Below are 14,736 nucleotides of genomic sequence, written 5' to 3'. Positions count from 1 at the left end.
CGCACACCTCTGCCTAGCATCCTGCTCGCCAACGTCCAATCACTGGAGAACAAGCTTGATGACCTCAGGGCCAGAATAAAGTTCCAGAGAGACATTCTGGACTGCAATCCCCTCTGCTTCACCGAGACATGGCTGAACCCAGCGGTGCCGGACCATGCCATCCAGCCGGCCGAGTTCTTCTCGGTTCACCGCATGGACAGGACACGGGACTCGGGGAAGTCAAGGGGAGGCAGCGTGTGTTTAATGGTGAACAGCAGCTGGTGCAACAGCGCGAGCGTTGTTACTTTCACACGCTCCTGCACACCAAATCTGGAGCTACTGTCCATCATGTGTTATCCTTTTTATTTACCTCGGGAGTTTACATCGGTCATAATCAGTGCCGTTTATATTCCACCACAAGCGGACACGGACACTGCCTTATGCGAGCTGCATGAGGCACTCACACAGCACCAGACACAACACCGGGCGCTGCGCTTATTGTGGCGGGGGACTTTAACAGTGCCAACCTCAAACGCGCAGTGCTGAACTTTTATTAGCACATGACCTGCCCCACCAGGGGCGAAAGGACACTGGACCACTGCTATACAACGGTCAAGGACGGCTACAAGGCACAATCTTACCCTCTGTTTGGTAAATTCGACCACACCGCCATCTTCCTCATGCCAAAATACAAACAAAGGCTGAAACAGGAAGTTCTGGTTCAGAGGGAGATCGCGCGCTGGCGGACCAATCGGTGGCCGCGTTACAGGACGCACTCGATGACGCAGACTGGGACATGTTCAGAAACAGCTCCGATGATGATGTCAGCGGGTTTACGGAAGCGGTTGTGGGATTCATGGGGTAACTAGCGGATGATACCGTGGAGAAAAAGACTATTAGAACGTTTCCCAACCAGAAGCCGTGGGGGGATAAAACCATCCGCGACGCTCTGAGTTCTCGCACCGCTGCCTACAACACGGGACTTGCGTCGGGGGACATGGAACCATACAAGGCTGCGTCATTTAACGTCCGGAAGGCGGTGAAAAAGGCGAAGCAGCACTACGGGAGGAAACTAGAGTCACAACTCCAACAGATTGACTCTAGGAGCCTGTGGCAGGGACTAAGGACAATAACGGATTATAAAGCAACAACATCCGCTATGACGAACGCGAACGCGACTCTGGCAGACGAGCTGAACACTTTCTATGCTCGCTTTGAGGCTGCAGCTACTGACCCACACATATGGTTTTTACACACACACACACTGGACATTCTGGACATTTGTTTACAAATGCCTAAATATAATTTAAATAAAAACAGATAAGTGTAGAAAAATATCTGAGCACAATACTTTAATTAGACAAAAAAACACAGGCTCACATGTACTGGTAATCTGGGAGTCAAACATAAAACAGTAGAATACAATTAGGACACATAAGAAAAACAACTGGTCTATGGAAAAAAAAATCCTTCCTGCTCCCTGTGCAGTCTACTTCACAGAGAACTACTTGCCAATTGAAATGCAGCACTTTTAACTAACTGGCTAGGTTGCTAGTTGAGCGGCAGAAAAAACGTGTTAATTATGCACTAAAATTCCTCCTATGTCGTAATTGCTATATTCAAAGCAAAGCTAGCTTACTCTTTTATTCAATCATGACAGCGATGGTTTTCCCCTATGCTTGGTAATGCAAATACAGTCACATTCAGTAAATCTGGAAATAATGTGAGCTTTTTAGATAATTGGAGTACATTTGGGGGCAAGTTGGCATATTAGGGCAGGATGGTGTCCATCCTACTCAGAAAGGTGCTGCTTTCATTTCTTGTAGTATAGCATATAGTCTCAGTATATCATATATACTATAGCTATGGTACCTACAGCCCAGGCCAGGGACCCGACAAACAGGCTAACCCAAACCTCTGCTAACTAAGCCATCACTTAAGTTTCACCAGGGAGACCAAAGAGACTGTGTCTGTTCCCTAAGCTATACAAAAATTTAAAAATTTCCAAAAATCTGTTATAGTTCTTACATCTGTAGTATGTAATTAGTAATGTAATTAATATAGAGACCACAAATTCAGAGCACATTGAATACATAGCCAGCACCTCCAATCTGAAGGTTTGTTAGGACTGTTAAAGATTAGATCTCTCAAATGTAAAGTGTTAACCTTAAATGAAACTATCACTGATCAGGAGTTTGATAGACTGTGTTTAAGAGAAACATGTATTAAATCGAATGAGTCTTTAATATTTGTAAGGGACCACCACCAGAGGTCACTGTTTTTTAGTTGTAGTTTTTGTTGGCTGACTCAGTTTCCCAGAAGGCACCTCGGTCAGGTGATGCGAGTGCACACCTGAGCCGAGGTAGCCATTAATCTAACTATAAATAGCTGTTCAGTCTGGGAAACTGGGTCGAGCATTTTTGGTTTAACCACTGTCATTTGTGTGGGCATTTTGTTTTGTTCTGGTTTGTTTTGTTCTGGTTTGTTTTGTTCTTTATTTAGTTAATATTTTGATTTAAGTTGTGTTGACTTGGGCTCTCATATTGGCAATGTTTCTGTTCTGTGTGTCTGTGTTAGTTCCTGTTTTCGTATCGTTGCCGCGAAAGTTTGCGTTTGTGTTAGCGTTTAAATTACATACTTTTTTTCATTTATACAATAATAATATTAATAGCAACTAGTTTTTACATCTCACACTATTTGGCTTCGCCTTTTTCTGCGCTTTTTGGAGAACGCGCGAGTTTCTTTTTCTAAAAACAACAAACGGAATTCAGCTCCAAACAACTACAACTCCGACTCAGGTACGTTATCATGTCTAACATTCAGCTCGTTCAGTGTGTAGAGTGCAGGATGTTTAGACATTCTTCCTCCGTCGTTAGCGGTAATTTTATTTGTGATAGGTGTGTGTTAGTGAGCACTCTGACGGAGAAGATATCAGCGTTAGAGGAGCGCATCCAGACTTTAGAGAGGGTTAGAGAGCGCGAGAGCAGTGTTATTCCTGTAGCGGACAGTCTGGGTGCCACAGGCGGAGATAACCAGCCCCCGACTCCGGCATTAGAGCCCTCACAGCGGGGCGAGTGGGTGACGACTCGGCGGCATACTCGTTCAGCCAAAGCTAACGCTAAGGCTAGCCCACCGGAGCACACCTCTTCTGCGCTTCACGTGTCCAACAGGTTTGCTCTCCTCAGTGATGCACCCACTGAGAAACCTGAAAGAGCTCTGGTTATAGGAGACTCTATAATGAGACATGTGAAATTAGCTAGACCTTTAGGGGCGCCAGCGGCAGTGGTTAGGTGTATCCCGGGAGCCAGAGCACCGGACATAGCAGGTAATCTTAGGGCTCTAGGACAGCACAGGTTCTCCAAGATAGTGGTACATGCTGGAGCTAACGATATACGCCTTCGTCAGTCAGAGGTTAGTAAGAATAACTTTATAGAGGTGTTTAAATTAGCGAAGGCGATGTCCGATGGAGTAGTATGCTCTGGTCCCATCCCAATGAGACGTGGTGACATAACTTACAGCAGGTTATGGTCGCTGAACCGCTGGATGTCCAGGTGGTGCTCCGAAAACAACGTGGGCTTTATTGATAATTGGAAGACCTTTGAGGGCAAAGCTGGCCTGTTAGGGCGGGACGGTGTCCATCCCACTCGGGAAGGTGCTGCTCTCATTTCTTGTAGTATAGCTCATAGTCTTAGAAAAGGCCTAGTTAATCGGTGACAATCCAGAGCCCAGGCCAGGGAGCAGACAGACAGGCTAACCCAACCGTCTGCTAGCTGCATAGAGTCGTCACTCAGGGTTCACTCTATTGAGACTGTGTCTGTTCCCCGAGCTAAAAACAAATTTAGAAAGACTCAGAAAGTCTGTTTTAGTAATTTAATTAGCATAAAGACCACAAACTTGGATCAGACTGAATGCGCAGCCGGCACCTCTGATCTGAAGCTAGGACTGTTAAATATTAGATCTCTCGCATCTAAAGCAGTTATAGTTAATGAAATTATCACAGATCAGGAGTTTGATATACTCTGTTTAACAGAAACCTGGATTAAACAGGACGAGTATGTAGCTCTAAATGAAGCTAGTCCTCCTGGATACAGCTACATACACCAGCCTCGGTTAACTGGTAGAGGAGGAGGCGTCGCAGTTATTCACAATGATAATTTGACTATTGTACAAAAACACGGACACAAATTTAATTCATTTGAAATTCTTTATAGTAACATAAGTGTATTTAACTATATTAAGTCAGCTCAGTCGATCCCGCTAATTGTCATTTACAGACCTCCAGGGCCGTACTCGCAATTTCTTAGTGAATTTGCAGATTTCCTCTCAAACCTAGTCGTTTCTGTAGACAAAATGTTAATTGCTGGAGATTTTAATATTCATTTTGAAAACCCAGAAGACCCTCTGAGAACTGCATTTATGTCTATACTGGACTCGGTAGGAGTAAATCAGTGTGTAGTAGGACCCACTCATAAAGCAGGTCACACTTTAGATTTAATAATATTATTTGGATTAAGTATAAAAAATTTATTCACAATACCACTATCTGAAGTTATCTCAGATCACTATCTTGTCTCAATTCAAGTGTGTCACAATAATAATGTACACACAGCGCCGCGCTACCGTATGAAACGTACATTCACATCAACTACCAAACAGAGTTTTGTCAGTAATCTCCCAGAGTTCCCAACTTCGATTAGATCACCGTCTGACCCCACAGAACTCGATCAGGCGACTGAATATTTAGAGTCGACATTTCGCTATACCCTAGATAATGTAGCTCCAGTCAAAAGAAAAATTATTAGAGATAAAAAACTTGCTCCCTGGTATAACGATCACACGCGCACTTTAAAACAGACCGCTCGGAAATTAGAACGTAAATGGCGTCAAACTAAATTACTAGTATTTCAAATAGCATGGAAGGAGAGCATCCTGAACTATAGAAAAGCTCTTAGTGTAGCTAGATCAACATATCTCTCCACTCTTATAGAAAATAACAAAAATAATCCTAGATTCTTATTTAATGCTGTAGCCAAATTAACCAGAAATAAGACCACTGCAGAAATCTCCACAACAACATCATGCAATAGTGAGGACTTCATGAACTTTTTTAATAATAAAATTGTAAATATTAGGCATAAAATTGAGGTTTTGAAACCGAACAATGTAATTGATGCAGATGTTAATCTAGCCATGTCAGACCAGAACCTAGAATACTTTACTCCCCTTGAAGAGAATGAACTAATTTCACTCATCTCTTCTTCAAATTCATCAACCTGTATATTAGATCCTGTACCGACACATTTTCTTAAACAGATAGTACCAGCAATAATAGAACCCCTGTTGAGAATAATTAATTCTTCACTCAGCATTGGATATGTTCCAAAATCTTTTAAATTAGCAGTTATCAAACCAATAATTAAGAAACCTGACCTCGACCCCTGTCAGCTGTCCAGTTACAGACCAATATCAAACCTCCCCTTTATCTCTAAGATCCTGGAAAAGATAGTAGCGGAGCAGCTATGCTCATATATACATAGAAATGGCATACATGAACTGTATCAGTCAGGATTTAGGCCTCATCACAGTACAGAGACAGCGCTCGTTAAAGTAGTAAATGACATTCTATTGGCCTCTGATCAGGGTTGTGTAACTATGCTTGTATTACTTGACCTCAGTGCAGCTTTTGACACTGTTGATCACGCTATTCTTCTTCACAGATTAGAAAATGTAGTGGGAATTAAGGGTACAGCCCTCTCCTGGCTCAGATCCTATCTGACCCATCGTTATCAGTATGTAGACTTAAATGGTGATTATTCTGCATGTTCTCTAGTGGAGTTTGGCGTTCCGCAGGGTTCAGTTTTAGGTCCACTGCTTTTTTCCCTTTACATGCTTCCTCTGGGCAACATAATCCGTAAGCATGGTATTAGTTTTCATTGTTATGCTGACGATACACAGTTATATGTCTCAGCAAAACCTGATGAGAAAAAACAGCTTACTAAAATTGAGCAATGTGTGCAGGACATAAGAAATTGGATGCTAATTAACTTCCTTCTGCTAAATCCGGATAAGACAGAAGTTCTAGTCATAGGACCGCATACAGCTAGGAGTAAAATTTTAGATCACACCGTAACTTTAGATGGCCTTTCTGTTCCATCAAATGCAACAGTGAAAGACCTTGGTGTGATTATTGATTCCAGCCTTTCATTTGAAGCACATGTAGATAATATTACCAGGATAGCATTCTTTCACCTCAGAAATATTGCCAGAATAAGAAATTTATTGTCGCCAAACGACGCAGAAAAACTAGTTCATGCTTTTATCACCTCTAGGTTGGACTATTGTAATGCCTTACTGTCTGGTTGTTCAGCTAGATGCATAAATAAGCTTCAGCTAGTCCAGAATGCAGCAGCGAGAGTCCTCACCAGAACCAGAAGATATGAGCACATCACCCCTATCTTATCTTCACTCCATTGGCTCCCTGTGAAATTTCGCATTGATTTTAAAATACTACTCTTGACATATAAAGCATTAAATGGTCTCGCGCCGCAGTACCTGAGCGAAATGCTAGTGTCTTACGATCCGCCACGCCTACTTCGATCAAAGGATGCAGGCTGCTTGTCAGTACCGCGTATTATGAAAAATACAGCTGGGGGCAGAGCTTTTTCTTATAAAGCCCCAAAGTTATGGAATAGTCTTCCAAATAGTGTTCGGGACTCAGACACAGTCTCAGTGTTTAAGTCCAGGCTAAAAACCTATTTATTTAGCCAAGCATTTTTATAAATAGATTTGCCATAGGTAAAGGAGCAGATCTGGGGGACTCATGGACGTAGAGTATTATGGTGAACTGGTATGTTTGGATGCTGTCTTCCTCACTCTCATTGATCACTCAGGTTTGCTGACGGTGAGGTGATTGTTTGCTTTACATGTCAGGAAGCCCTCATGTTTGTGTTTCCTTCTGGCTCTCCCTTTTAGTTATGCTGTCATAGTTAGTCCTGCCGGAGTCTCTGCTTGCACTCTACAGTTAATATACATTCACATTATACATTGTGTGACTGTGACCATACCTAACTGCCATCTCTCCTCTTCTTCTCTTTCCCCCCCTCTTTCTTTTTCCTCTCTCCTCCTGTCCCCCCCTTTCACTCTTTCTCTCTCTCTCTGTCGAGCTACACATGTCGTTCCTGAGCTGCCAGTGATCCAGACTCCCTCTGCCCTCCGGACCTGTCTGACCCATCCTGGTGCCCCGCTTCTGGCTGAAGATCTCGTCACATGGATGCCCCGTGTGTCTCTCTGGGATGCGTCTGGTGTCTGGGAATGATTCTCTCCACCTAGAAAATGGTTCTGGCCTTGACTGGTGCTGGCAACTGTTTCTCTGGGGACTTGACAGTTCGATAGTTCATGACTGGAACTTCTTACAAGTCTACCTGGGTCTTCAATAACTACCTGGACTCCATATTAACATCAATTAACATCAGCTATTATAGCTGAACTGCCTCCCACCCTACACACTGTATAAATGCAGATCATTTACTCTTTCTGTTTCACCCAAATGAGGATGGGTTCCCTGTTGAGTCTGGTTCCTCTCAAGGTTTCTTCCTATTACAATCTCAGGGAGTTTTTCCTTGCCACTGTCGCCCTCGGCTTGCTCACCAGGGACAAACTGACCATTTTGATTCATACAAATTCACATTTCATACAAACTTAAATAATTCTTTTGACTATGTAAAGCTGCTTTGCGGCAATGAAAATTGCTAAAAGCGCTATACAAATAAAATTGAATTGAATTGAATAGTGGAGCTGATTCAGTCTTGTCCAAAGTGTATGTAAGTACTGTGGTTTTTGTCCTCCTGTGTGCTTATGTGTTTAGCTAGAGTCAGGTAAGTAGCTAGGTGTGTGTTTAGCTAAAATCTATGTTGAGCTAACTAACATGCTTCTAGCCATAGCCCCTTTGTGTCTCTAGCTGTTGAGTGTTTCCTGGGAGGGCCGCCTCGCCTCGCCTAGCCTGGGAGGGCCGCCTCGCCTCGCCTAGCCTGGGAGGGCCGCCTCGCCTCGCCTAGCCTGGGAGGGCCGCCTCGCCTCGCCTAGCCTGGGAGGGCCGCCTCGCCTCGCCTAGCCTGGGAGGGCCGCCTCGCCTCGCCTAGCCACTGGGTATCCTCCGTCTCTGTGTTTCTGTGCCCCCAATTCCCTAGTGTGTGTTGGGCTATTAGGTAAGTGTAGCTTAGTGCATGTCAGGCTAAAGGCATGCTTAGCTAGGTGAATGTGTAGCTGACTGCCATGGTTAAGAGTAATCTTAACCATGTTTAGCTAAAAGCCATGCCTAGCTGATTGCCATGTCTTTAGCCCTAGTCCCGTCTCTCTCCTGTCTCTAGTGTTTACGTGTCTCCCTCTAGTGTCTCCCGTCTCCCTCTAGTGTCCAGTTTCAGCTCTACGCATAGTTTGTGTGTCCTGTTACGTGCTTGTCGTCCTTCTGCCTGTGTCCTGCCAGAGAGCCCCTGTTAGCACAAATTTATTAAATATTGTTTGAGTTTGATTGTTCCTTTTGTTTGTTGAGTTTTTACTTACACTTTTGTGTTACTGTCATTAAAAAAAAAAAAAAGTCTTTTGTGTTACACAACCCCTCTGCCTCTATGCCTGCTCACTACGCCCACGGCGTTCTACACCAGCCATTACAGCCCGTTCGTGACAATATTAGATGAAGGTAGTCCTCCTACACAGCTACATACATCAGCCTCGGCTAAACGGTAGAGGAGAAGGCATCGTTGTTCGTAATGATAATTTGATCATCAGACTAAAACATGTAGTTTTATATGGTGAAGTGAAAATATCGAAAAAATAAATAATCGGACAAACCAACAACACAAAAGTACAACTGGTACCTATATTTTTATTTGTAGATTAACTAGAAGAATAAGAGAAAATGTCTTGTGTTACTTTGCTGTAACCCTGTTCCCTTTTAAAAGCCACACTCGATGCTGCATGAAAACGCTATGGGAACGAGAATACCAACACACTGCAAGTGTCTGGACCCCCAAGGTTGTGTAGCGTGTGCGCACAAAGGCCAAGGAGGTCTCAGAGCTAGCTCTGGGAGGCTGACTCGAGGACCCGTGAGCCCGGAGTAGCATAAGTTAGTTAAGTTGTTCCTTTAGTGGGTGAAGGTTCCAGGGCTTCCATCATCTTATGCCCTGGAATGTAAATCGCCTTGAGGGACAGGAACTCTTCCAGTGCCCAAAGCAGAATCTGGTGCGCTAGCCTATTCAAGCGGCGCGAGCACAGTCCGCTCTGGCAATTATATACGAGACTACCGTAGTAATGTCCACCCGCACTAGGACATGATAGCCTCAACTGCTGGAGGAGGTGTTTCAGGGCCAAAATAAAGCCATCAGTTCAGGGCAATTGATGTGCCACGCAAGAAGATGGCCTCTCCAGCTTTCTTGGGTTGGACAGCCATCTAAGACCGCACCCTAGCCCTTGATGGAAGCGTCTGTAATTAGCATCTCGCGATGGCAAAAATGTACATACAGTGGGAGCCATATCAGTCGCCTGGAGCATGACAGGTCCGTGACAGGACCATGATTGATCCGTGCATGGAATGTAATCCCCCGCGATGACATAGTTAACGATGCCCCGCACCATAAACGCCCCATGCGCTTTCTAAAAAGATGGTTGCAATGCTGTATAATTCCACCAGATGGAGCATTGACTGCTTCAGTTAACTGCAGTGTCCAAGCAGCCGTATACTATATTTAATATATATAACATAACTTACGTCAACATAGTTTCATAAATAGATGATGTGGTAAAAAAGAAGGAAAAAATATTATTAAAACAGATTTAAATCACTCAATACACAACCCATAATGCTTATGCTATTTTTAATTAATTAAATAATAAAACTACTTATTGCAATATTTTCCATGACATCCTTAATAATACTTAAAGACACGGTAACATTTGTAATTTATCTATACCAGTCGTTGTAGGTACGGAATACAAATGCGGGCTATGTACAGTATTTTACATTACTGTGTATTTTATCTATTTCCGTTTAATACACTGGTAGATCATTTAAAGCTTAAAATTTAACTTCTGCTTGGGTTTGTTTTCGTTATATTTTTTATTTTTTCGCTGATAGTCAAAAATTGGCATAACAAATCGATTACTAACGCATAATATCTGGAACAAATATCTGTCCATACGGATCAGTATGTCTTTAGTCACTTAACCAGCATAACGTCCCTCCATCAAAGATCTGATGGGACATTAATCACTTATCACTACGGTGAATAGATGTGGGAGCAGAGACAGATTAAATCCCCATAAACATTCACACTTGAACACAATACTAACAGAACTAAACAGTTCCAGAGGGTCAGCGCCAGTTATCAGGACAGAGATCACCTACAGTTTTCTACTGTATTTTTCACTGCTTACATATTTTTGCCATAGTTTCATTTGGTTTTACGCGATTTCATGTGTTATTTGTTTGTGTGTGTACGTCTTATATTGTGATTTATCCAGGGTTACCAAAGCCTGGCTTACTACTACTAATAAAAATTATTTCAATGTAACCCATGGGTCATAAACAGATGACACGACAAATTATAAACTCTGAAACGTTCATTTGAAAATTTAAAAAAATATATATAAAAACAATTATTATTGTCATGGTCAAGTTTACGGGGCTTCTCAGTCTTTCGTTAATTTTACTTCTAATTCGAAACCAATGTGGCTTAAGATGGACTGTTTTATTGGACATGACTGTTTTGTAATGTTCTGCAGAATAAACACTGTTTATGGTTCGAATATACTGTGAACGTCTCAAAGTCACGTCTCTTCAGATCCTTCTGCACTAATGTTATCGTGGTGTAAATTATTAACGTATCAATGTATTTCACTTGCGGACAAAATAGACCATGTCTAACAAAAGTAATGAATTTGTCACTACTCTTCTCTTACACAACATGGCTAAAAAGATAATAAAAATTACACCAATCCTGCCATGATGCTACCCTGTCCATACACAATACTGGCTGAAAAGATGAACTCAGACTTTCCAAAACTATTATTTCTTGAGGTGAAATTAAGCTATGATGAAGAGAACAGAAATGAGAACTGGAGCAGCCACAAAATGCCCCCCGTGTAACTCTGATTAGGAAAAGCTCACAGACACCAAACCTGAAGCACTTTGGTGTAATTTTTATTATCTTTTTAGCTGTGCTGCATAAGAGAAGAGTAGTGACAAATTTGTTACTTTTAATAACGTGATGTTTGATTGGATGTTATATCATTTCCAAGTTTGGTAGTGTCGATTTTAGAGTGCATTATACGTGCGATGCGAAAAGGAAGTAAATAAACACGTAGCAATGCAAAGAGGACAGAGCTGCGAAATATTTAAGCCATATAAATTTAACAATTGTGATCATAATGGTTGTTGTTGCTGCTGTTTAGGTAATTGGTTCCATCGTGTTACTGAACGCAACTGTTTTCACAAAACCGAGGAAAGAAAAACACTCGCTAACGCGTTTGAATGAAAAGGGGTGGCAGCTTTTCTTTGAATATAGCGATTGCGTAATGGGGGGCAATCCGTGGCAGGGGGGAGTTTTGGGTCATAACACACCTCTGAACGTCTTTTGTCTTGTATATGATTATCCTCATCCACCTTCCAATCCCCCACAGTGCACACACTCTCTACACTGTTGCTATGTTTGTTTGGGGCACTTGGTTATACACAGCACTTTAATGTATGAAACACTTACTTCCTGGTTTATTTTATTTTAAATATTGCTTATTACCTTTATCCGCAAAATAAACAATGTTATCATTGTGTAAATTATTAACGTATTGATGTCTTTTAATTAAGGACAAAAACAGACCCTGCGCTTGTGTTTAGGACTGATGCTGAACAGCTGTGTTCATAGGTTTAATCAACGATTTACAAGACAACAGTTAAAGCGTTTGTGGATGAGAGGTGTGTCTATGTGCTCCTGCATTTCTCTGTTGGTTTAACACAAACATTTGCGCACAGACAAGTAAGTCTAAAGTACCACCCCAAAAAAAAAAAAACACACACACACACACACAGAGCAATTAGCACCATGTCATAGTCAGTATTCTCCACTGAGGTTTCTTACCGTCCACTCATTCTAAGTTTGTCCTTGCTCTTTTAATGGAGTTCTTAAAACCCCCAAAACATTTTATACTGAGAAAAAATGATTATGGGTCACATAATCACAAACACAAACTAGCACAGATACATATGATCAAGTGTTTAACTGTTGTTTTAGTTTGTTTCTATGACCAGTAATAATATTAATATTAATAATAATAATTATAATAATAATAATAAGTATTATTATTATTATTATTAATAATATTATTCGCCCAACTTTTTGACTATTTAAAACAACGTTGGTTCCCATTTTTTTCACATTTGAAGTTGTTGGTTCAAGTAAATGTATTTTTAAATACCTAAACAATCCCCCAACAATTAAAACCCGCACACATGACTTTAAAAATGAAATGTATTCTTTCAAAACTAGTCAAAGGTAAAACAGTAATTTGAATAAAACAGGTGAATACATGTTAAATTTGGCTTAAAGGTCATTAAAATACCCGGATAACACTAGCTGCATATCAGTCTCTACTGTATCTGGTTCTTTTATATTAAAATATCATTTTTAAAAAAAGATGGAACTGTTTAAGTCTTTGTTTCCCCCCTAAAGTTTCAGACGTTTTGCAATTTTATGTTCAGAATATACAGTAGACCTGACCAAACAACAGTTGTTCGGGCTCCTCCAGTATCTCCAAAAGGCCAACCGTCATCCGTCTGACACCACAATCCTCCACAGCAGAGCTCTGATTAAAGAAAACAGGAGAATTTAGTGAGGACAAAGATAAATAAACTTTACAGAATATCTAGTTGTAACAAATATAAAGGATATTAGTAAACCTACACCACAGAGTGTGTAAAATACTGTTTTGGGGAATTCTGGAATGTAAATAAACTGCCTGTGCTAACTTTAACCAGTGAACTTTGTTAGCGTTAACCACTGTCTGTCTGTATTATCATCTGCATTAAATTAACAGAGAATTTACTTAATGCGCTTTTCATACAAATAAGTTAAGCAATATAACACTCGTATATATTAGTTTATCTCTGAAGCCAAACTATAACTTCCAGAGTACTGAAGCCCCCCACACCTCCCCACACGCACACCTCCCCACACACGCACACCTCCCCCCACTCCTTAACTGATAAACACTTATCAGTTTTTATCCAGCTCGTTAACTAAGCGCTACCGCGCAAAGTCACAGCCAAATTGATAAAAATATAAACCCGGTTATGAGCATTTAGCTCGCTAGCTCCTGTACATCTATCCTCAGCTTGTGTCCTTCATGAACTGCATCACATTATATTCACAGATATAACCCGCAGATTAACTCTTACCCAAAGAATAAATAAACGCTGAATTTATCCAGACAACACGCAGTCAGATTCTAAAGGCATTTTTATAGAGCACAAACACTCTTCATTGAGTAGTGCAGCTTTTGTAATAGGGACATTGATAGTATTTTTGAAGCTTTAGTGTATTTTTGAGTTAAAGATGAGTGACATTGTGAGTTTGTGACACTGACAGTAAGCTGTAATGTTAACTCCAGACTTGGTAAACAGATCATTAAGTTATCTAAAGTCACATCTAACCGCTTCTGGTGCTGCCAGTGATTTTCAAAACAGCCAATAAAAAACTAAACAGGGAAATAAACTGTAAACTAATCCCAAACAAATTTTATAAATTAAAACAGCACTTATGGCAAATAGTCCATTAAGCCGCCATCTTCATCTCTGTAGTGCAGTTTGGTAGCCTCAGTTTGGCAGGGGTAGGAGCGGGTTGTTAAAATCACGTGATTGCAACTCAGCGCAGCTAAATTGCTGGCTTGTGTTAACGTGTCCTTGAAAACGAAGCGCCATCTAGTCGTGGAACCAGGTAAATGCATAAATAGGGCTTGAATAGGCATGTTTACTGTGAAATCTTGACACGCCTTTCTCAAAGAAAAAGAAGGGACTACGGCATGCATAGGGCAGCTGTACGCCATTTACACGGTCGCGGTTATTTGGGGTGGCTCCATCTGTAGAGTGGGACCCAAAGTCAGAAACTGGGGTCTGAACCACATAGAAAGGGTACGAAGCCACCTAACGCGTAACCTGTATTTGCCTCCGGGGACTGGCCCTTGAGTAACTCCCCTGGCTTATAGCTAAAATGTACATCGCCAGGCCACGCGAGAAGATGGCCTTTCCAGCTCCCTTGGGCTGGACGCCCATCTAAGACCGCACCTCAGCTCGTAAAAGAAGCATCTGTCATTAGCGTCTTGCGATGACAAGATGCAAGTAAAGTGGGACCCAAAGTTAAAAACCAGGGTCTGAACCACATAGAAAGGGTACAAAGCCCTTGGCGTGTAACCCTTATTTGCCTCCAGGGATTGGCCCTGAATAAAATCTTCTTGCTTTTAGCCACAACTGAAACGATCTCATGTGCAGAAGGCCCAAAGGTATCACCGTGGACGCAGCTGCCATGAGACCTAAAATCTCTGAAAGTAATGAACAGTCACTGTCTGGCCTAGCTTGGTTTTCTTCAGACTGTTGGAGATGGATTCGACACGCGCAGGAGACACCTGTGCCCGCATTGCGATCAAATCCTACGTGACACCCAAATATGTTGTACCCTGAGCAGGAGAGAAAACGCTTTTCTGGCGTTGAATCTT

The sequence above is a fragment of the Clarias gariepinus genome, chromosome 7, assembly GCF_024256425.1.
Source record: "Clarias gariepinus isolate MV-2021 ecotype Netherlands chromosome 7, CGAR_prim_01v2, whole genome shotgun sequence".
In the NCBI taxonomy this organism is placed as follows: domain Eukaryota; kingdom Metazoa; phylum Chordata; class Actinopteri; order Siluriformes; family Clariidae; genus Clarias; species Clarias gariepinus.
Note: the sequence above shows the minus strand (reverse complement) of the source record.